Source organism: Capricornis sumatraensis, chromosome 4 (assembly GCF_032405125.1).
Source record: "Capricornis sumatraensis isolate serow.1 chromosome 4, serow.2, whole genome shotgun sequence".
NCBI classification, from domain to species: domain Eukaryota; kingdom Metazoa; phylum Chordata; class Mammalia; order Artiodactyla; family Bovidae; genus Capricornis; species Capricornis sumatraensis.
Genome location: NC_091072.1, coordinates 124,354,397 through 124,379,575, shown reverse-complemented (window position 1 = coordinate 124,379,575; position 25,179 = coordinate 124,354,397). Strand labels below are relative to the sequence as shown.

Genomic DNA, 25,179 nt, shown 5'->3' with positions numbered 1-25,179 from the left:
ATGTGTCATTATGCTATACTCTGCATTAGAATTCAGTCTGTATTCAAAATCTTTAGCTATTACTGATGGTTCTTGTCTCTCTGAAATGTTTTATGTGTTCTACGTGTGTTTGCTATTAAAGTTGTTTGTATACTTCCTTTCAGTGCTTCCAATTCTTTTTGAATTCTAAAGCTATTTCCAAAATATTCATCCACCTGAGCCCAACCTGGAAAGGCCAATCTTCCAGTGTCTTATTCAGATGGAAATGGGATGTATTTTCTATGTGTGGCTGCAAGCAATACTGGAACATAGCAGAACAGGTGGATGAGGGGCAAAAACAGAAAGATGATGAGGACAGTCCAGGTGATTCACGGGTCAGAGCCCCTAGCTAGGGATCTTGAGTTGACAAGGAGACCATATGAGAACCATGAGTACAGAGTGTGAACCTCTAGTACAAGTACTCCAGCTTATTAACTCCCTGGGAGAAAGCTTCTCAAGCATGATGTATTCATTTGCTATTGCTCCAATAACAAATTATCACAAACTGGGTGGCTTAAGTGATAGACCTTTATTTTCTCATAGTTCTGGAGGGTAAAAGTCCAAGGTCAATGTGTTGGCAGGTCTGGTTTCTTCTGGGGCCCTCTCTCCTTGGCTTGATTGCATTCTTGTTGTGTCTTCAAATGATTTTTCTTTTATGTGCACATCCCTGATGTCTCTTTGTGTGTCCAGGTTCCTTCTTTTCACTAGGACATGACCAATTGGATTAGAGCCCACTCAAGCATGCTTATTTTAGCTTAATCACCCTATCTCCTAATGCTCCAAATATCTTCACTTTCAGGGTTTGCTGAGAAACTGAGGCCTCTTTTCATAAGTGTGTGCATGCTCGGTCATGTGTGACACTTTGAGACTCCATGGACTGTGGCCTGCTAGGCTCCTCTGTCCATGGGATTCTGCAGGCAAGAATACTGGAATGTGTTGCCATGCCCTCCTCTAGGGGGTCTTCCTGACCCAAGGACTGAATCCACGATATCTGAGTTTCCTGCACTGGCAGGTGGATTCTTTACCACCTCACTGACTGGGAATATAGTGACTTAATTTCACTCCTCACTGGGTGCTTTTCACATCCCTGCTCCTCAAGTGTCCCCTGCACATGCCCAAACTTCTACTCAAATCTTTTTCTCAGGATTAACTTCTGTGGAAAGCCAGACTAGGACAGATACAAAGGAAAGTATGTTACAGTGTTGTAGAGTGACACAAAAACCATCAGCCCAGCATCAGATGACCTGAAGTCAAGTTGGGTCTTCAAATCCTGATCATTTGGCCATCAGGTTTTCAATCTCCTTAAACCTCAATTTACTCTTCAGTAAAATGGAGATGATAATGTCTATTTTTAAGGGTTCTTTCAATTTCTAAATTAGAAAATGAATATGATACCATAAAGTTATTTTAAAATATTGCCATAGTATTGATAGCACATATCTTCTGTTCTAAAAGAGTGTGTTTAATTTGGACAGTCAAATTTAAATCTGTGAATTTTTATATCGTATATGGCAGTGTATGGTTAAGATCAAATGAATGACCATCATAGTTACTGCTGAAAATGTTAAATAACAGCAGATTCAAACTCAATCCAGAAAGCTATCCTGACTTCTGGATCCATTTGCTTCATGATATCTATTATTCATTTGCTCTGGGAGAGAAAGGTTATATAAGAAACTTCCTGCCATCAGAGCTTCTGATCCTATTTGGAGCACAAGACATGTACACAAATGAAATAAAAAGTAGCAGGTGTTAAGTGCTAGAATATCAGATGAATAAACCTCATACAAACTTAGAAAATTATACAGGGTAAACACTAAAAATGGTTGTGTGTTCATCCTTCATGTGGGCTGTCATTAAACACTGTGTTCATATGTTAACAAAAAGAAATTTTCATAAAACTAAGCAAACAAAAAAGGAGTTTTATAAAAATCATACTGCAGACATAAAAATTTAGTACTGAAAAAGACCCTGTGAACAATTTCCTAGCCCACTGGCATTTAATCATCCTAGGGGCAAGACCATCCCAAAGAAAAAGAAATGCAAAAAGGCAAAATGGTTGTCAGAGGAGGCCTTACAAATAGCTGAGAAAAGAAGAGAAGCAAAAGGCAAAGGAGAAAAGGAAAGATATACCCATCTGAATGCAGAGTTCCAAAGAATAGCATGGAGAGAAAAGAAAGCCTTTCCCAGTGATCAATGCAAAGAAATAGAGGAAAACAATAGAATGGGAAAGACTTGAGATCTCGTCAAGAAAGTTAGAAATACCAAGGGAACACATCATGCAAAGATGGGCACAATAAAGGACAGAAATGGTATGGACCTAACTGAAGCAGAAGATATTAAGAAGAGGTGGCAAGAATACACAGAAAAACTATTCAAAAAAAGGTCTTCATGATCCAAATAACCATGATGGTGTGATCACTCACTTAAAACCAAACATCCTGGAATGTGAAGTCAAGTGGGCCTTAGGAAGCATCACTATAAGCAAAGCCAGTGGAGGTGATGGAATTCCAGTGGAGCTATTTCAAATCCTAAAAGATGATGCTGTGAAAGTGTCTCACTCATTATGCCAGCAAATTTGGAAACTCAGCAGTGGCCACAGGACTGGAAAAGGTCAGTTTCATTCCAATCCCAAGGAAAGGCAATGCAAAAGAATGTTCAAACTACTGCATAATTGCACTCATCTCACATGCTAGCAAAGTTAATGCTCAAAATTCTCCCAAGTGAGGCTTCAACAGTATGTGAACTGAGAACTTCCAGATGTTCAAGCTGGATTTAGAAAAGGCAGATGAACCAGAGATCAAATTGACAAAATCCGTTGGATCATTGAAAAAGCAAGAGTTCCAAAAAAAAAAAACATCTATTTCTGCTTTATTGACTATGCCAAAGCCTTTGGCTGTTTGGATCACAACAAAGTGTGGAAAATTCTTCAAGAGATGGGAATACCAGACCACCTTACCTGCCTCCTGAGAAATCTGTATACAGGTCAAGAAGGAACAGTTAGAACTGGACATGGAGCAAAGGACTGATTCCAAATTGAGGAAGGAGTACATCAAGGCTGTACATTGTCATCTTGCTTATTTAACTTATATTCAGAGAATATTATGTGAAATGCAGGGCTGGATGAAGCACAAGCTGGAATCAAGATTGCTAGAAGAAATATCAATAATCTCAGCTATGCAGATGAGACCACCTTAATGGCAGAAGGTGAAGAGGAACTAAAGAGTGACTTGATAAAAGTGAAGGAGGAGAGTGAAAAAGCTGGCTTAAAATTTAACATTCAAAATAACTAAGATCATGGTATCCAGTTCCATCACTTCATGGCAAATAGATGGAGAAACAATGGAAACAGTGACAGACTTTGTTTTTCTGGGCTCCAAAATCACTGCAGATTGTGATTGCAGCCATGAAATTACAAGACACTTGCTCCTTGCAAGAAAACCTATGACCAACCTAGACAGCATATTGAAAAGCAGAGACATAAAATCAGAAGTAAATGTCCATCTAGTCAAAGCTATGATTTTTCCAGTGGTCATGTATGGATGTGAGAGTTGGAACGTAAATAAAGCTGAGTACTGAAGAACTGATGCTTTTGAACTGTGGTGTTGGAGAAGACTCTTGAGTCCCTCGGACTGCAAGGAGATCTGATCAGTCAATCCTATAGGAAATTAGTCCTGAATATTCATTGGAAGGACTGATGTTGAAGCTGAAGCTCCAATATTTTCTGGCCACCTGATGGGAAGAACTGACTCATTTGAAAAGACCCTGATTCTGGGAAAGATTGAAGGCAGAAGGAGAAGGGGATGACAGAGGAAGAGATGGTTGGATGGCATCACTGACTCAACATGAGTTTGTGCAAGCTCCGGGAGTTGGTGATAGACAAGGAAGCCTGGTGTGCTGCTGTCCATGGGGTCACAGAATCGGACATGACTGAGTAACCAAACTGAACTGAGGATATTTGAAACCATGAGAAGGATGGCTTGGGCTGTTATGACTAGAGTTGGGGAAGCATGAGTGGTGGAGCCTAGAAATGCTGGACTACCCTGCAGTAGAGGGTAGCCCAATAGCCCAACAAGGAACTCCTCTGCCCCATCCTGCCCACCAATCTCCCAGTCTTCTCAAACTCTGTTACATAGGATAAAGTGATGCTCACACAGGACAAAAGATTCTCCATACTGGGTTTAATGTTCATATTTCAGACAGGGCTATATGGTTGAACTACATTTGAACCACAGATGCAAACTATGTGTACTTTTAAGTTTGCTAATAGTCACACTTAAGTATTTTAAAACTGGTGAAATTAATTTTATAATGTATTTTATTCAACCCAGAATATATAAGACATTATCATTTCAATATGTATTTAAAATGTGATTATTAATGAGATATTTTATGGTTTTTATACTAAATCTTCAAAACCTGTTATATATTTACACTTAACAACATGTCTCAATTCAGACTAGCCATATTTCAAATGCATAATAGTCACCAGGAGCTAATGGCTTCCATATTGCAGCTCCTGGAGAGTCTGTATTTTTCTAAACCATTTTTGCCTTTCTTACAATATACATGTAATAAGCAACTGAGTGAAAAACCTCAGTTGACTCCATCTACCATTCTTGCCACTGTATCACAGAAAGAAATGAGATTTGTCTAACTGTGTTTGTCAGAAAGCTAAACCCATGTTGGTTGTTATTTTGTACCTCCTGATCATCTAAGGAGTTGGAAATTGACTTGTGTATGAGTCACTGGAGTATTTTTTTTTTTTTAATATTTGAAGGTAAATCAACCATTTTATAATTCCAGGGTTAATTTTTTTCTGAAAAATATGCAATCGTTTTGCCATTTGCCATAATTGCTTTCATTATTCAGAATATTACCAGCCTACCTGCCAGAGTGTTTTATAGCTTGATTGTTTTTAGGGCTCTGTTTTTCTTTTTTAATAGTAGTTTGTCTAAATTCCTCTTACTGAAACTTCCGCAAATATTCACACATTTCCTCCAGCTAATAAAACTATTTATTTCTTGCCCATTTTTTTACAAGATCAGTTTTGCATGTCACTAAGTTCCTTCTACCATTTTTTCATGCTATACTGAATATAACTATTTTGTCCATTCTTCCTCTCACTTCTCTAAAACTTAGCTATTAAATGATAAAAATTTTTGCCTGGGGTATTATATAATTATTTTTCATAAGAATTCTGTTTCTACTTGACTTTCAATAAAGATACCCCTGAAGTAAAAAATATAAATGTAGTTTTTACTATTTGGATTTCAAGTGCAAGACATTTGAACACTAAATGTTTAAATCCAGCAAAACATAGATTTTATATCAATGGCTAGATTATGAAAAAGAGGCACTCATATCAACTTTTCTCAGGATTCTTAAGGGATGATATATCCACATTTTAGTTGAAATTTGGTAACTTTATTGTCAGAAAGTGGACAAAATAAATGGTCATTTTTAGTCTATACATTGTGTGGGTGTGTGTGTGTTTGTGAACTTCTCAGCCAAAATACAGAGAGTTGTATATTTCAGGGAATGGAATTTTTTCCATTATTTTGTTGCATTATTGTTGATTTACAATTTCATATTAATTTTTGCTATACAGCAACATGATTTAGTTATACATATACACACATTCTTTTTCATATTCTTTTCCATTATGGTCTATCAGAACATATTGAATATAGTTTCCTGTGCTACACAGTAGGGCCTTGTTGTTTATCCAGACAATGGATCTTTACATCTGCTTTTATTTAAGTTTTTTGGATGAATTTTCTATACTAGTCCATATTATAAGCATTTTAAGTGTAAGTATTCCCTTCTCTTGGTTTCCCAGGTGGCACTAGTGGTACATAACTCAGCTGCCAATGCAGGAGACAGAGAGATGCAGGTTTGATCCCTGGATTGGGAAGATCCCCTGGAGGAGGGCATGGCAACCCACTTCAGTGTTCTTTCCTAGAGAACCCCATGGACAGGGGAGTCTGCCCAGCTACAGTACACAGGGTTGCAAAGAGATGGACAGGACTGAAGCAAGTTAGCATGCACACATGCATTCCCTTCTTCAGGGATCAAACCCTGGTCGGCTGCATTGCAGGCAGATTCTTAACCATCTGAGCCACAAGGGAAGCCCATAAGTATTTTAGGCTTTGCTAACTCAATGGTATCTGTCATAATCACTCCATGTGCCTGTCACTGTAGTGTGAAATCAGCCATAGATGATATGTAAAAGTACAGGCTTGACTGTACTTCAATAAAACTTTACAAAAATAGACATCAGGCTATATTTGGCCTACATGCATGCCAGGTCACTTCAGTCATGTCTGACTCTTTGTGACCCTATGGACTGTAGCACTCCAGGCTCTTCTGTCCATGGGATTCTCCAGGCAAGAATTCTGGAGTGAGTTTCCATGTCCTCCTCCAGGGGATCTTGACCCCTATTGGCCCCTATTCTAGATATTCTAGAATCATTCACGTTACTCTGACTGTGTAAACTAGCCATTCAGTCTCCCATCCTGATTCTGGCATAATGTTGAGTTGTTACACTAAGCTTTGAATACAATGAAGACAATTTCAGACTAATTCTCATCTGACTATGAAACTGTATTTGATGTCTTTATTTTCCTGCTGTGTGTATAATAAAAAATTATTTATACCCCTGCTTTAAAAATTTATCCGATGTTTACACTGCTGTTTTATTTTGGTAGTTTCCATAAAAATGCATCCCTCAGCTTTGTTTGAGGCTTACTGGTTTTAGCCCCTAAGTTTTAGTTGTATCCCACTTTGAGTTCTTTTACTATATGGTGTGTGTGTGTTTGTGTGTGCACGCACGCGCGTGTGCCCTCGCTCAGTAGCTCAGTCATGTCCGAATCTTTGTGACCCCCATGGACTGAAGCCAGCCAGGTTCATCGGTCCATGGAAATTTTCCAGGCAAGAATACTGGAGTGGGTTGACATTTCCTAATCCAGGGGCTCTTTCTGACCAGTGGATCAAACCTGTGTCTCTGGCATGTCCTGCATTGGCCAGAGGATTCTTTACACTGCTACCTAGGAAACGCCTTGCTGCGTGGTGAACACTCTTAAATTTTCTGACGTATTGTTGTTTTTGCTTAGCCACTAAGTTGTGTCTGACTCTTTTGCAATCTTGTAGACTGAAGTCCACCAGTCTCTTTTGTCCATAGGATTTTCCAGGGAAGAATACTAGAGTGGATGCCATTTCCTTATCCAGGGAGCTTCCTGACCCTGGAGTCGAACCCACATCTCCTACATTGCAGGTGGATTCTTTACTGCTGAGCCACCAGTGAAGCCTTTCTGACTTATGCTATAGCATAAAAACAGCCTTCCAAGGATGGTTTATCATAAATATTTCTCCATAAAAGTATAGGGATGGATTTATAATGCTCCTGGCTGAAATGGACAACAATTTCAGGATGAATGTGGCTGAAGCCATCACCACTGAAAAATGAGGCCAAGGTTTTTTGAAGAACATTCAATAGTAGAACTTAAATGTGATGCTTTTGAAATCTTAATGTGAATGAACACTCCAAAACAAATGCAACATAATAGCCAAAAGTTTTCAAAGACAGAAAGGCCTAGAGCCACTGAAGAAATGTTTCCTCTGGTTGTGGATGCTCTGGGTTGCTACATGTGTTAGGTGGCTAAGTTACAATTGCTATGGGAACTGAAACTTGACCTTTGATATATTTACATATTTACCTCTAACATTGTATTAACAAGCTTTTGAATTCACCCTGTGTTTGTAAATGGCTTTGTTTTAGGCTTTCAAGGAGATTAATTTGAAAAGCTCCTTTAGGATGTTGAAAGTGTCCGACTCTTCGCCACCCCATGGACTGCAGCCTACCAGGCTCCTCCACCCATGGGATTTCCCAGGCAAGACTAGCATCAGAGTTGACTTCTGTAGAATCAGTGCGTTGATGATGCTTTTTGAGGACAGGCAATGAATTCCCATATAGAGAGTACTCCTTGCTTAGCTATTTGTGTAGGTTGATTAAAACTTTGTCTTCACAGCCTCTAAGCAGGTAGATTTTCTGTGGTTTGTCAGAAAGCAAGAGAAGAAAAGCAGTAGTTCAGTGAGTAGCCGTAAGTGAGAAATAACCATCATTGATTCTTTCACCTTCTTCGTTACATCAAATTCAAATATGGGTGCGTCAACACATTACTGGAATTCCTACTAATGTTTCATCATTGTGCTTCTACAAGTTAAATCAATTAAGCTATTCTTTATGATTATGAAGATTTGAATATTCTGTGTAAATATGAACCGTTAGGCTTATGAAGCCCCTACAAGATTTCAGAGTACCAGAACTCAAAAGGACTCACATAGATGAACTTGGAAATGAAAGGAATTGATCATTTATGAAGCATTTCCTGTCCTGGGCTGTATGGTGGGTGCTTTATATATGCAATCTCATTTAATCCTCACAAGATTCTCCACAGGACAGATGAGGTTGATGAACTTTCCCCGGTCCCACAGTTAGTTACTAATTATTTGAACCTAGCTCTGAATAACTCTAGAATCCCAGAATTCTTTTTTTTTTTTTAAGCTGTTTTTGCAGATTTCTAGTTCAGCAAATAGTTGTTACATTTTTATCAAATCACTCAAAGTTACCATAAAATATTCCATGAAATTTTGACTTTGATATTTTCAAAAACATCTGGAAATACTGAAATTACCCTCTGGATATGCTTCAGGAGTGAAGTCCATTTTTATCAGATTTTATAACAATTAGTGAAATATAAGGGTCTGGTCAGAATAAAGTAAAAATGAAAGTGGAAATGCAAAGCAAGAGAGAGTTGAAATAAAGGCCTTGGTTCCTTCAGTGGCATTTTTCTCCCATTTATATACATTCCTGTAAGTTGGTGTCTACATTGCAGATACCAAAAGCTTTTTGTTTTTATTTCTGTTTGACAACAAAGGGATTAAAATGCTACTATTTCTATTATGCAACTTTTCACATGAGCAGTTACAGTACAGGGTCAAAATCTGACTGCAGTGCCTTGTTAAAGCACAGTAAAGAGTTTTAATAGGAAATGTAATAGAGCCAGATTGTTCTGGGCTTTAACACAAAGCTTAGGTCTACTCTCTTTTGCCTGCTCCATTTAAGTTACCTACTGCCCCCTGCAGGCATTTAAGTTTTCCTCCCATAAAATAGAACTGTTGCTTCAAATGAAATGTGCTTTATTTCTTAGAGGAATAAAATCGTGTTTCCATATAATAAATAAAATAAAAAGAGAAATTATATCATAGTGACTTGTTGGAGGGGTTACCAGATTCCAAAGACTAATCTTCAGCTTCTCAGTTTCTGAAACTGAGTTGTAATATCATTTTAACATTGATTAGATTCAATGGAATGAATTTCCAGTATATGAACTCATAAGAAATTGATCTGTGAACTAGAATCCCTGTTTATTATGTTTCTGTTGGATGAAGACTTTTTCCTAGGAACTAAAATTTTTATGTCTTCACTGCAAGGAAACCTCCTTCCAGTATCTTGGTGACTGGATGCTATGGCCAGTCCAAAGAGTTGAGATGGATCCCCACTCAAAATTTGATTTGGATTTCCAGACTGATCATCACACACACACATACACACACACCAAGAATGTATGGAAAGGTTTATTATTCCCATAATGAAGCTTTCTGGAGAGAGCAGTACAGGTCTCTCAAGCTGATCTGAAGTGTCTTGAAGGAACTGTGAAAGGAGGGAGCCCAGCGTTTTTGTGATGGTTAGGGGCTAAGGCTGGAGTGAGGGTTTTAGCACATGATTTACACTTACTGTTGGTGACGAAGCACCTAGGCTTTCTTATCAGCATGCCCAGCTGAGAGATAGAAGAGGAAGAGGGCGGGGTAAGACATAAAAGATATCTGTATTCAAACATGAAGCAGACTGTTATGTTGGGTCCAAACAAAGACTGTTTAGTGAACATGGAATTAGTGCAACATGCAGTGAATACTTGTGAAATGGATCATACAAAATGAGGCGGTGATGTCTAAGCAGAATCCTGTCACAACAGTACAAGCCCTTCTGGCTTCCATAATGTCAGGGTTTTATGTCTCTATCTTTTGATAACTGTTGGGAGAAAAAAAAATTTACGAATTCTTGTTCTTTTCTTCTGTTCATGATATTTTCCCTGAAAACATTCTTTGATATTAGAAAATTTGGTAAGCTTTCTGACAAACCCAGTCCTTCTTGATTTTTTAGCCTGAGATTCAACTTACCTTTTTGATGATTTCTTCAGATCAATAAATTTCATCTTTGGTGGAGATAAACTATTTTAACTCATAGTATTTTAAGAAAATGTTACTGTTCATTCAATATCCACAATCACTTTCAATTATTTTTCTAAACTGGATGATAGTGAATCTTCTATTGTTTATAAAGTCTCATCTTCTATCCAGGACACTGACCTTATTCTTCCATTTCGTCATTTAAAAGGAACATAATATGAATAAGGTGGTGTATTGGTCACAGCAGAGAAAATTGCTATAAATGATGGTTTAATGGATGGATAGGACAGTAGCAAAGTTGAGATCAGTTCTAAATGACTGTGGACAACAGTTCTGTGTCTCTGCTGAGGAGAGATCAAAAGAATATACACAGAGAGAATATTCAGAATACATCTGGAAAAAATGAGGAGAATTGGGAGAAAACCTCTTAAAAGTTTATTTTTAAATTTGCTTATAAGAAGAATAAACTACCTTTTATGTTTGTAATAGTCTAGGTCAGTGATTCTTGATATACTTGGAGTCACAGGTGGGAGAGCTGATGAAAATACCTGATGGAGAGAAAAACTCACATGAAACAACATTTATTTGCCTTGGACCTATAATGTGAACTGTTATTCCGTACTAACCTTATCCTGCATGGTAGACAAAAAAATATTCCAAAGGGCAAGAATTTGTTTCATATGCTACGTGGCCTGCAGTGTTTCCTTATTGGCTGGCTAGGTTTGTTTAGAGTTTCCAGTTTGTCTCTGAACCTGGCTTTGTGTTTTGTTACTCATGGCAACCCACTCCAGTATCCTTGCCTGGAAAATCTCATGGACAGAGAAGCTTGGTGGGCTGCAGTCCATAGGGTCGCAAAGAGTCGGGCACGACTGAGCAACTAACACTAGCTAACTACCTCAACTATTAGCCCATTTATGGAACTGAAATATGAGATGCACAGTCTTAGATTTGTATGACTGTGTTGAAGATAAAATAGCCCTTTAACCAGGATCAGATATACACATAATAATAGCAACCTTTGATTGAATGGTTACTATGTACCAGACAGAGTACAAAGCATAATCTCATGTAATCCTCCAACAACTTTTGATGTGAATATTAATCCCATCTCTTTGATGAGTAAAAATGAGACTTAGAAGGTTTAATGATTTGCCTAAGCATTTATTGAGCATCCCTTGAATGTCTGATACTGTAGAGGAATACACCAATGAAACAAAACATAGACTCAGGAATCTTTTAAAACTAAAAGTTTTCTTTTAATTAACTGAATTTTATTCATTTTTTCTCTTTTTTTTATTGAAAGATAATTGCTTTACAGAATTTTGTTGTTTTCTGTCAACCCTCAACATGAATCAGCCATAGGTATACATATATCCCCTCCCTTTTTAACCTCCCTCCCATGTCCTGCCCCATCCCACCCCTCTAGATTGATACAGAGCCCCTGTTTGAGTTTCCTGAGCCATGCAGTAAATTCCCATTGGCTATCTATTTTACACATGGTAATATAAGTTTCCATGTTGCTCTTTCCATACATCCCACCCTCTCCTCTCCCCTCCCCTAAGTGCATTTTAAAATATCTGTGTTTGAAATTATGACATGTAGTTCCCAGCCTTATGGTTTAATTATAACTCAAACTAGTGGTGTGGATGTCAACTTCTTCTAAAAGTCTATGGGTGTTCATTTAAACAATGATATATTCAATCATAAGGCTCTGTTGATGATGGCAAACAGAGTTGGTGAATTGGAAACAAAGTAAAATCTCAGACTTAATGCAAGCTAATTTTTACAAGCCCCAAATTCATCTCCCTTGTTTGTACATATATGAAGTAATTGATATGGCATGCTGCTGCTAAGTCGCTTCAGTCATGTCCGACTCTGTGCGACCCCATAGACGGCAGGGACCCCACCAGGCTCTGCCATCCCTGGGATTCTCCAGGCAAGAACACTGCATAACTGTGTTGAAGAACAGAGACATTACTCAGCCAATATTACCCTGCTGGTCCCTATTGTCAGGATATGGTCTTCCCAGTGGCCACGTGGTTGTGAGAGCTGAACCGTAAAGAAGGCAGAGAACTAAAGAAGGCAGAGCACTAAAGAATTGATGCCTTTGAACTGTGGTGCTGGAGGAGACTCCCGAGAGTCCCTTGGACAGCAGGGAGTTCAAACCTGTCAATCTTAAGGGAAATCAACCCTGACTACTCATTGGGAGGACTGATGCTAAAGCTGAAGCTCCAGTATTTTGGTCACTTGATGCAAACAGCCAACTCATTGGAAAAGTCCCTGATGCTGGGAAAGATTGAGGGCAGAAGGAGAAGAAGGTGTCAGAGGATGAGATGGCTGGATGATGTCACCAATGCAATGGGTATGAACTTAGATGGTGAGGGACAGGGAGGCCTGGCGTGCTGCAGTCCAGGGGGTTGCAAACAGTCAGACATGACTGGGTGACTGAAAAACCACAATGGTGACATTAAATGTACTTCAAATAGATGTTACACTGCTGCTTCTTTGTAGCTGTGAACATCTATGTACTTTCAAAATAACAAACTTTAAAAGAAATGGAAGAAAAAATAATGTTTAGAGAGTTTCCTATTTATGTTTCACTTTAGTTCAGTTCAGTCGCTCAGTCATGTTTGACTCTTTGCAACCCCATGGACTGCAGCACACCAGGCTTCTCTGTCCATCACCAACTCCCAGAGCTTGCTCAAACTCATGTCCATTGAGTCAGTGATGCCATCCAACCATCTTATCCTCTGTCGTCCCTTTCTCCTCCTGCCTTCAATCTTTCCCAGCGTCAGGGTCTTTTCCAATGAGTCAATTGTTCACATCAGGTGCTTCAGCTTCAGCATCAGTCCTTCCAATGAATATTCAGGACTGATTTCCTTTAGGATTGACTAATTGGATCTTCTTGCAGTCCAAAGGACTCTCAAGAGTCTTCTCCAACACCACAGTTCAAAAGCATCAAGTCTTTGGTGCTCAGCTTTCTTTACAGTCCAACCCTTACATCCATACATAACTACTGGAAAAACCATAGCTTTGACTAGATGGACCTTTGTTGGCAAAGTAATGTCTATGCTTTTTAATATGCTGTCTAGGTTGGTCATGGAGAAGGCGATGGCACCCCACTCCAGTACTCTTGCCTGGAAAATCCCATGGATGGAGGAGCCTGGTAGGCTGCAGTCCACGGGGTCACGAAGAGTCGGACACGACTGAGCGACTTCACTTTCACTTTTCACTTTCATGCATTGGAGAAGGAAATGGCAACCCACTCCAGTGTTCTTGCCTGGAGAATCCCAGGGACTGGGGAGACTGATGGGCTGCCGTCTATGGGGTTACACACAGTCGGACACGAATGAAGTGACTTAGCAGCAGCAGGTTGGTCATAGCTTTTCTTCCAAGGAGCAAGTGTCTTTTAATTTCATGGCTGCAGTCACCATCTGCAGTAATTTATGCTTACTGTTTTGAAATAGCATTGTGTAAAGACAATTTGGATTCTCTTCCATTATTCTTTTACATTTGAATATCATAGCACCTTTCCTTTAAGTATTATCATCAATATCTACCCATAGCTTTGATACAGGTTTTAGCATATTAGTGCTTTGTAGTAATATGTCCTCTTTTGAAGATTAAAAAAAAAAAAACTGAAGCATAAAAATGTTAAGTGTCTTTGTGAAATAAAGATACAATCAGTGCTATACTTCTACCTACTTGGTTATAAAAGCTGAGTGATTTTGAAATCTAAAGAGATGGACTGTATTACAGCCACATTTTTCTTTCCTACCTCTTTATGCTCCTCACCTTTCCTGATCTTTCAAAATAATTTGAAGTTCATAACACCCTGCCTTTCCTTTCTCTTTGACCTATGTATTCACCCATTTACTCGTCAAACAATTATTCTGAGAAGCAAACACTAGAGATACAAAGATAAAATCATATCCTCTTTCTCAAGGTACTTAAATTAAATTCTAAGGGAAAGACAGATTTGGTATTGAAAAGTCCCCTGGTAAATACACTGAAGTTCCAGGAAACACCATTGACCCAATCTGAGGGGTTGAGCTGGGCCTGTTAAGGAAGCCAAAAATAATGTGTATGACTGAAGTGTCTGGTATGTTAGGACAAATGGTAGAAGTTGAAAATAGAATAGCATGCCAGGATCAGCTCACTTATAGTGCCTTGTTATATACCACAATTGAGAATTCAAATTTCATTGTGAATCAGATTAACAGGATATAAAAACTGAAGGAGGTTCAATGAGAGTGACCTGGTAATACATGCAAAGATCCCACTGGAAGCTAGGTAGAGGCACAATGTCCCAGATTAACAGAAAAGGTGACAGGGAATTGGAGGGGACCATTGAGGTCCCAAGGGGCTTTACAGATGGCTCAGTGGTAAAGAATCCACCTGCAGGAAACATGGGTTCAATCCCTGGGTGTAGAAGATCCCCTGGAGGAGGGCAAACCACTCTAGTATTCTTGCCTGGAGAATCTCAGGGAAAGAGGACCCTGGCTGGGTACAGTCCATAGAACCAGAAAGAGTCAGACAGAACTGAACATACACACACACATCTAATATGAAAGCTTGATGTTAATAGCCAATAAACACATGAATAATTCTCAACATCTTTAGTTGTTAGTTAAATTCAAATTGGGCTTCCCTGATGGCTCAGTATTAAAGAATCCACCTGTCAATGCAGGAGATACAGGTTCGATCCCTGGGTCAGGAGAATACCCTAGAGAAGGAAATGGCATCCCACTCCAGTATTCTTGCCTGGGAAATCCCATGGACAGAGGAGCCTGGTGAGCTAACAGTCCATGGGGTCACAAAAAGAGTCAGATATGACTGGGTAACTGAGCACAGCACACACTAAGGTCCCAAACAGCTGCACTGAGAATGTAGCAGGGACATACATGAAAGAGGTTAATTGAGGCAAAATCTTCAGGATTCATAGATTGATGTTTTGTGGGGAGTGAGTGACATAGAGATAATTCTCACATTCTGGCTTGAGTTATGAAGTGGTGGTGGTGCTGTTAATCAGGATTGAGAATCAATTCATCTCTTTAATCTTTTGTGGTTTTGGTGCCATTGAACCATCGGAGGTGAACTGTGTAAAACCCAATTAGAGATGAGTCTAGTGCTTGGCAGAGAAGTCTGGTTGTAGATAATATAATGATTTAAGACCATATAGGTCATGGTTGAAGCTGTGTGTATGAATGAGGTCATCAGTTTCTATATGAAAAATGAAAACTGCAAAGGGCCTAGGGTCTCCCCCAAGTAAGTACTACAAATTCAGAATCAAATTGCAAACAGGCTTATCTGGTCCAAAGTCTATATTTGATGCCTTCTGAAAATCATCTCATTGTTACAGTTTATTTTCTCCAAGAAAAAGATGGGTGGGCATTTTGGTGCACACAGATGATAAAGACATTTTGGTGCACACAGATTTGATACCATTCAGGGAGCTATTTGTATTCTCAAATGAACATTTATTTGTTTAGCTGATAAATATATTGGTGGTCAATACTCTTGAGAACTTCATTTATTTTGAAAGTGAAAGTCGCTCAGTCTTGTCTGACTCTTTTTGCTACCACGCGGACTGCCCATGGAATTCTCCAGGCTAGAATGCTGGAGTGGGTAGCCTTTCCCTTCTCCAGGGGATCTTCCCAACCCAGGGATTGAATCCAGGTCTCCTGCATTGCAGGCAGCTTCTAGCTGAGCCACAAGGGAAGCCCAAGAATACTGGAGTGGTTAGCCTATCCCTCTCCAGCGGATCTTCCCAACCCAGGAATCTAACCGGGGTCCTGCATTGCAGGTGGATTCTTCAGGAACTGAACTATGAGGAAAGCCCTCACTTATTTTCTTACAATCAAAAACCAAGTTCTGACATGAGCTATCCATAACCTTCTAGTGAAACAATGATCCCAAATCCATTCTAGATAAATCTTCATGGAAAATCTGAAAAGCATAAAAGAAAGAAATCTCAGTAATATTTTTCCAGAAAGTGGATGCTCTTTGGGTTAAATTATACATTAGACCCTGAGAATTCATGGGGACAGATAGTAGGAATGACTCTGTAATTGATTTCAAAGATGACTTTTGAAGAAAGAACTGATATGTGATATTCAGTACTCCACAGATAAGAGAAATACTTAACAAAATTTAATGTTGCTGAAGTTTTGATCTAAAGCTGTGGCCTTTGGTTTGTATGACATTCTCTTCTGACAAGCCAGGAATCACCTTTTTTTTTTTGCCGAGTTTTATGGTTTTATTAACATAAACAAAATTGCGCAGTAGCCCTCTCTTCATTTTCTTTGCTGTGCAGCCTGGCGTTGGGATTGCTGACTCTGATGGCCAGTAGGGCTGCTCTTTCCACAATGGCTTTGGAGTTCTTAGAGGAGATGTTGTGAGCAGTCCTGGCACTGGAAGACATTACACATCAGCAGTACTTCAAGCTCCTTGAGGTTGTGGACCAGGAACTTCCGGAGGCCACTGGGCCACAAGCACTTTGTTTTCTTATTGCTCCCCTAACCATGTTGGACATCAAGGTCTTTGGCCCTTGAACCTCCTGCCCACCCTGTTTCAGTGCCTCTGGGTTTCTGATGATTCTGTTTAATTTTGATATTATCGGTCTGACTGGTGCTGGATGAACTCCTTGGTCCTCTTTTTGACCCTGATTTTGGGCTTCAGGAGGGGACTGAGAGCGGCAATGATGCCAAGCAAGAGATGGCTACCACTTCCTAGGCAGCTCCAAAAAAGAGGAGAAGTCTCCTCTTTGAACCACAGAAAAATAAATGGAAGTATAGTTACTCTTTTACAATTGTTTCACCTTTATAATTTTTTCAGGAAAGTAATTTATGCTGTACATCTATCCTCTTTTGCAAAGAATTATTACCTAGGCAGGAAGTTTCCTTGGTTTTTGGGTTGCCATGAGGATATCACCCAAGAGTGAAGCTCCTAGTGTGAATGGAAGCTCCTTTTGTGGGAAGTGTCTGCAGACTTAACCCTTGGGACCCGTGACAATCTCTAAGTTATGGCAGTTGCATTAGGTTTATATGACCATCCACCTCTGCGATTACTAAAGTCATTGCATTTCCCACAATATATATATTTTTAACCTTCATGAAAACTGTGTCAATACAGGAATAAAGGTTATAACTGGGTGGAGTCTTGATCACCATCAGCACCTTACAAATTTCAGAAGACTTTGAGTTAGAAAATAGATCAAAGGTAAAATATAATCTTTTAATAGGATCTAGAGTGGTAAGGCCCAGCTGAATTTTGTAATCAGTGACTTGACAAACAGTGTAGTCAACTCACAGCAACTTGTTTCTTGGGCATAGAAGCAAATGGGAAACATCTCTGTATAAAAAAAGAAATGAATTTGTTCTTCATATAAAAACTAGGTCTTTTGCTTTTCTCCCTCATTTTTTTCCTAAGTGTCTCCTCTAAGCTAGGACTATGTTGGCACTGGAGAGACAGTGAAGACCTGATATTCTAATGGAATATCTGACAAAGTATATACAAACTGAAACAGCTGAAAATTATCATAAGTTTTGTGAAAGAAATTTACATGAATCCAAGAGAAGGAAACATACTCATTACTATTACATGGGGTGTTCCAGAGGGTTTCTCTGGGCATATGGCATTTAATCTGACACCTGAAGGGTAAGACAGGAACCAGCTTTGTGAACTGTGTTCTCCATGGAAGGAAGAGTCTGTGCAATGGTCCTGGGGTGAGCTTGTGTAGCTATATAGCTGCTGTGGGCTTTTACAAAGTCTCTCTTTTTTTTTCCTGACAGAATCATACCAATGACTCCTTTATAATATTATATTAATTATAAATATGGGTACCTGGGATTGGGTCGTAAAATTTATGCATTTTACTACCTTCAGGAAATGCTCCCGTGTCCTCTCCTAGACCTAAATCTTTATATCATTACACAGATTTCAGGGGTACTGGAGAGAGATCTGTAAAATCAGAAGAAAATTTTATTTTCTCTGTTCTCAGCACAGAACAGGCCTGGTAATGTTCAGTGCACTGATGTGTTATACAAATCTTTGCCCTTTTTTGGGGGAGGGGTGTTAATTAATCTATATATTTTAATTGGCAGATAATTACTTTATAATACTGTAGTTTTTTTGCCATACATTGACATGAATCAGCCACAGGTGCACATGTGTCCCCCCCATCCTGAATCCCCCTCCTACCTCCCTCCCCACCCCATCCCTCTCAGAGCACTGGCTTTGAATGATCTGTTTCATGTATTGAACTTGCACTCATCATCTATTTTACATATGGTAATATACATGTTTCAGTGCTATTCTCTCATATCACCCCACCCTTGCCTTTTCCCACTTAGTCCAAAAGTCTTCTTTACATTTCTGTCTCTTTTGCTGCCTTGCATATAGAATTGTCTTTATTGTCTTTCTAAATTCCATATATTTGCCTTAATATACTATATTGGTGTTTCTCTTTCTGACTTACTTCAATCTGTATAATAGGCTCCAGTTTCATCCACCTCATTAGAACTGACTCAAATGCATTTTTTATAGCTGAGTAACATTCCATTGTATATATGTGCCACAACTTCCTTATCCACTTGTCTGCCAATGGACATCTGGGTTGCTTCCATGTCCTAGCTAATGTAAACAGTGAACATTGGGGTACATGTGTCTCTTTCAGTTCTGGTTTCTTTGGTGTGTATGCCCAGCAGTGGGATTGATGGGTCATATGGCACTTCTATTTCAGGTTTTTTAAGGAATCTCCACCGTGTTCTCCATAGTGGCTATACCAGTTTGCATTTCTACCAGTGGTGTAAGAGGGTTCCTTTTCTCTACACCCTGTCCAGCATTTATTGTTTGTAGGCCTTTTTGATAGCAGCCATTCTGACAGATGTGAGATGGTACCTCATTATGGTTTTGATTTGGATTTCTCTAAGAAGGAGTGATGTTGAGCATCTTTTCATGTGTTTATTAGCCATCTGTATGCTTCTTTGGAGAAATGTCTGTTTAGTTCTTTGGCCCACTTTTTGATTGGGTTGTTTGTTTTCCTGGTATTGAGCTGCATGAACTGCTTGTGTATTTTGGAGATTAATTCTTTGTCAGTTGTTTAGTTTGCTATTATTTTCTCCCATTCTGAAGGCTGCCTTTTCACCTTGCTTATAGTTTCCTTCATTGTGCAAATGCTTTTAAGTTTAATTAGGTCCTATTTGTTTTCTGTTTTTATTTCCATTACTCTCTGAGGTAAGTCATATAGGATCTTGCTGTGATTTATGTCAGAAAGTGTTATGCCTATGTTTTCCTCTAGGAGTTTTATAGTTTCTGGTCTTATATTTAGACCTTTAATCCATTTTGAGTTTATTTTTATGTATGGTGTTAGAAAGTGTTCTAGTTTCATTCTTTATAGGTGTTGACCAGTTTTCCTAGCACCATTAGTTAAAGAGATTGTCTTTTCTCCATGGTATATTCTTGCCTCCTTTGTCAAAGATAAGGTGTCCATAGGTGTGTGGATTTATCTCTGGGCTTTGTATTTTGTTCCATTGATCTATATTTCTGTCTTTATGCCAGTACCATACTGTTTTGATGACTGTAGCTTTACAGTATAGTTTGAAGTCAGGAAGATTGATTCCTCCATTTCCATTCTTCTTTCTCAAGATTGCTTTGCCTATTCAAGTTATTTTTTTTTCTTCCCATACACATTGTGTAATTATTCTAGTTCTGTGAAAAATACCATTGGTAGCTTAATAGGGATTGCTTTGAATCTATAGATTGCTTTGGGGTAGTATACTCATTTTCACTATACTGATTCTTCCAATCCATGAGCATGGTATATTTCTCCATCTATTTGTGTCATCTTTGATTTCATTCATCAGTGTTTTATAGTTTTCTATATATAGGTCTTTTGTTTCTTTAGGTAAATTTCTTTCTAAGTATTTTATTCTTTTCATTTCAATGGTGAATGGGATTGTTTCCTTAATTTCTCTTTCTTTTTTTCATTGTTAGTGTGTAGGAATTCAAGGGATTTCTGTGTATCAATTTCATATCCTGCAACTGTACTATATTTGTTGATTAGCTCTAGTGATTTTTCTGGTGACATCTTTAGGGTTTTCTATATAGAGGATCATCTCATCTGCAAACCATGAGAGTTTTACTTCTTCTTTTCTAGTCTGGATTCCTTTTATTTATTTTCCTTCTCTTATTGCTGCGGCTAGGACTACCAAAACTATGTTGACTAATAGTGGTGAAAGTGGGCACCCTTGTCTTATTCCTAATTTTAAAGGAAATGCTTTTAGTTTTTTACCATTGAGAATAATGTTTGCTGTGGGTTTGTCCTATATGGTTTTTATTACATTGAGGTATGTTCCTTCTATGCCTGTTTTCTGGACAGTTTTGATCATAATTGGGTGTTGAATTTTCTCGAAGGCTTTCTCTGCATCTATTGAGAAAATCTTATGGTTTTTATCTTTCAATTTGTTAATATGGTGCATCACATTGATTGATTTTCAAATATTGAAGAATGCTTGCATCTCTGGGATAAAACCCACTTGGTCATGATAGATGATCTTTTTAATATGTTGTTGGATTCTGTTTGCTAGAATTTTGTTGAGTATTTTTTCATTTATGTTTGTCAGTGATATTGGCCTGTAGTTTTCTTTTTTTGTGGCATCTTTTTCTGGTTTTGGTATTAGGGTGCTGGTGGCCTCACAGAATGAGTTTGGGAGTTTACCTTCCTCTGAAATTTTCTGAAAGAGTTTGAAGAGGATAGGTGTTAGCTCTTCTCTAAATTTTTGGTAGAATTCACCTGTGAAGCCATCTGGTCCTAGGCTTTTGTTTGTTGGGAGAATTTTTTATTACAGTTTTGATTTCCATGCTTGCGATGTTAAGCACTGTTAAGATTTTCTATTTCTTCCTGGTTCAGTTTTGGAAGGTTATAGTTTTCTAAGGATTTGTCTATTTCTTCCAGGTTGCCCATTTTATTGGCATTTTATTGCTCATAGCAGTCTCTTGTGATCGTTTGTATTTCTGTGTTGTCTGTTGTGATTTCTCCATTTTCATTTATTTTATTTATTTTCTCAAAGGACCAGCTTTTAGTTTCGTTGATTTTTGCTATAGTCTCCTTCGTTCCTTTTTCATTTATTTCTGCTCTGATTTTTGCCTTTTTTACCCTAGTTATTTTGCTGATCTGAAAGGAATAAATTTTCACTTTGTAGTAGTCCTCACCCTTATGCCAAATTGGACCAAGGTGTTTTTCTTTCTACACATTTTGAGTCTTGGATCTGAGCAGCTTTTATGGCTTACTTGAACTCTTTCAGGTTGTTGCAATGTTTCTACAAGGTTTGATACTTAGTGCTTATTGAATGAATCCTCCTCCTAAGTCACGTCAGTCATGTATGACTCTGTGCGACCCCATAGATGGTGGCCCACCAGGCTCCCGTCCCTGGGATTTTCCAGGCAAGCATATTGGAGTGGGTTGCCATTTCCTTCTCCAGTGCAGGAAAGTGAAAAGTGAAAGTGAAGTTGCTCAGTCGTGTCCGACTCTTTGTGACCCCATGGACTGCAGCCTACCAGGCTCCTCCATCCATGGGATTTCCCAGGCAAGAGAACTGGAGTGGGTTGCCATTGCCTTTATTGAATGACTAGACGAGGGAAAAAAAGATGAATGAAATGTAGATACCAAAATCTATACCATATTTTAAACTCTCACTATTTTGGTAAGTACATAGAGAAAGAATAGCCAAGTGATACCAAATGGTACAGGGAAGGCTCTGAAAAAAGGGGATCAATGAAATGAAGAAGCCCCATATGATTCTTTAAATCTGAATGAAATAATGATACTGGCCAAACACAAAGGATCTCAGATAGAAGGCAGAACACAAAGCATCGTTAGGTCTTCAAGGGCCTCAGAGACCCATGGTATTCTCATAAGTCTTAGTCTCTAGGAAAGAGCAGCTATACCATAGCTGAACACTAAAGGAGGCTGCAAACAGAGACTTAGAGGTCCAGAACTTCCTGATTCTTATTTTGATTTGTCTTAAAAAGAAACCTGTATTCTGTTTTACTGACTTGTGGTTACCAAATGTCCATTATAAAAAGCTTATTTAAAAAAAATAAATTCCCTTTACTTCGATTAGAGCCAAGGATGGTGTCTTAATGATAGCACATCCTGAAAGTAGAAGCCTAATAAAGATGCAGTGTTATAAATGATAGTGCTTCCTTTAAGTTTATACTGGGAGGCATCACTGGGAAGCATGTTTCATGAAAGCACATTTTTACCCAGTGAGAACAGTCCCACACCACCTGTTTGTCTGACTTGTTTCCCAAAACCTGGGAGTGGATCACTAAAGGATCTAATGGTCGTCACCCTTGTACAGAATTGGACGAGGTTGTCTTTCTTTCAACACAGTTTGAGTCTTGGATCTTAGCAGCTTTTATAGATTACTTGAACTCTTTCAGGTTGTTGCAATGTTTCTATAAGGTTTGATACTCAGAACATTAAGACACAATATTCAAAAAGTGACACCTAAGTTTACCTAATGCAGATTCTTGCCTCATCACAGCTAAGACTGATTGAGAAACTGTGCTGAATTTCCTAAACTCTGGTTTGTGTGCAACTTGGCAGGAGGGCTTGGACCCTGAGAGCTGAACCACAGGGCACTGTGGGGCATGCAGCTCTCCTGCAAAGCTTGTCTTTGGCTGTGTGGATTAAATAACAGTTTGGCTTTGCTTTGGTGTCTCTGACCTCTCTCAGGCAGTTAACATATTTCTTGATCCCTAACTAAAAGGAAAACACAGTGGGATTCAACTCTCATTGTTTCCACCTCTAATTGGGGGATTAAGACACACAGACATTTAAGGAAGGGAATTAACAGTGAAGGTGCTAAGTAAGAATAAAAGGAGATTATAAGATGAAATGACATGAGGCGATCAATGATTATGTGCCAAGGACTGACATAAACTGTAGCTGAGGGGATGGGTAGAGGGAGGAGATGTGCCAAGATCCCAGAGTAGCCTAGGCAGGTGTCATGGATGAAGTCAAACTTGATTTGGGCCTTGAGGAGGCCCAGTAGTTTGCAAACTTCCGTGCTCATCAGGGCGATCTGGGGAGGTTCTAAAGAAGGCCAAGTAGACAGGCATAAAAGAGGAGAGAGGGTGCCTCTGAGAAGGAAAAAAAGTTTAAAGAATCAAAGTTTGTTTGGTTGCTGTAAAAAGTTAGTGTAGGAGGAGAAAAAAGAGAGAAGGCAGAAAAGTCAGGTTTCATCTGATTTTTAAGTAACCTTGTGTGCCAGGCCAAAGAATTATGGAAACATATTTGGCTCAGAATAGTAGGGTATTTTCAGCCATAGCACCTGACTCTCACAGCTGGACAAGGATATTAGAATTCCTCTGTATCACATTGCTTCTCACTTCCCACTTCCACTCCCTGCTTGGAAGCTTAACAGAAATTAGGTGTAGACATGTGCTAATATGGGCTTCCCAGGTGGCACTAGAGGTAAAGAATCCTCCTGCCAATGCAGGAAACATGAGACATGGGTTTAGTCCCTGGGTCAGGAAGATCCCCTGGAGGAGGGCATGACAACCCACTCCAGTATTCTTTCCTGGAGAATCCCGTGGACAGAGGAGCCTGGTGGACTACAGTCCATCAAGTCACGAAGAGTCAGACATGACTGCAGAGACTGAGTACACACACATGCATGTGCTAATACTTCGCCACTTTCTCATTCTCTCAGATAACAGGATTCCAGCTGTTACTGTGGGGATGTGGGGATTCATACAAAAGTAGTGCTGTGTGGGAACCCCTGAGTAACAGCCAGCAGGGGGCACCCTTGAGGCAGCAAAGCTAGCACCTCCAACACAGGGCACTCTCATCCTGTTTACTTAGGATGAGGGGACTCTTGCATTGGTCCGTCCTGAATCACACAGATATTTTCATTATGGCTTGGATCCACTTGTCACTTTGATTTGTTCTAGTGTCTCTCTGCTCTTTCTCTTTCTCCTTGTTTGAAAGATGTGCACAGGTAATGTTTCAATTGTATCGTAGCTTAGTGGGCTGAGGCCATTTTGATGGATGAATGAATGGATGATAGCTAGCTAGCTAGAGGTTTGTTTTTTTTTTTTTTTAAGAAGCCCATCTAAATGAGAAGGAAATGATTCTGTTTCCACCTGGCATTTCATAAGATTCTTTGCAAATAAAATTCTATTTGATCTTAAGATAAATGTTACACTGTGCATGTGTGTTAAATTGCTTCAGTTGTGCTTGTTTCTTTGTGACCCTATGGACTGTAGCCCACCAGCCTCCTCTGTCCATGAGGTTCTCCAAGCAAGAATACTGGACTGGGTTGCCATGCCCTTCTCCAGGGAATCTTCCTGACCCAGGGATCCTGCCATCTACTCTCACTCGGCTTCTTAGCATTGAATAGCCACAAACTAGACAGGGCAGTCTTTTGCCCAAACCTCAGTGATGTGGGGGCTTGAACCCTGCTACTTTGTCCATTGAAATAGGGAATCTAGGATTTATTAGAAACCAGGAGTCAAACAACATTTCCTCTAACTTTTTGTGTCATCCTTGATAGGATGGTTTGCCATTCCCTTGAACAGTGGACCATGTTTTGTCAGAACTCTCCACCATGTCCTATCTGTCCTGGGTGGCCCTAAATGGCATGGCTCATAGTTTCATTAAGTTAGACAAGACTGTGGTCCATGTGATCAGATTGGTTAGTTTTCTGTGATTGTGGTTTTCATTCTGTCTGCCCTCTAGTGGAGAAGGATAAGAGGCTTATGGAAGCTTCCTTATGGGAGAGATTGAGGGAAAAACTGGGTCTTGTTCTGATGGGTAGAGCCATGCTCAGTAAATCAATAATCCAATTTTCTGTTGATGGGCAGGGCTGTGTTCCCTCCCTGTTATTTGACTTGATGCTA

The 25,179-nt window shown here is 39.2% G+C and overlaps 1 protein-coding gene and 1 pseudogene across 1 annotated transcript in view; one reads left to right on the top strand and one right to left on the bottom strand.

The window, feature by feature from the left end:
• FAR2 (fatty acyl-CoA reductase 2) overlaps positions 1-25,179 on the top strand; it is a 168,406-nt gene that overhangs the window by 34,491 nt on the left and 108,736 nt on the right. The gene's annotated exons all lie outside the window — the stretch shown is intronic.
• LOC138078727 (large ribosomal subunit protein eL32-like) lies at positions 16,532-24,129 on the bottom strand (annotated as a pseudogene).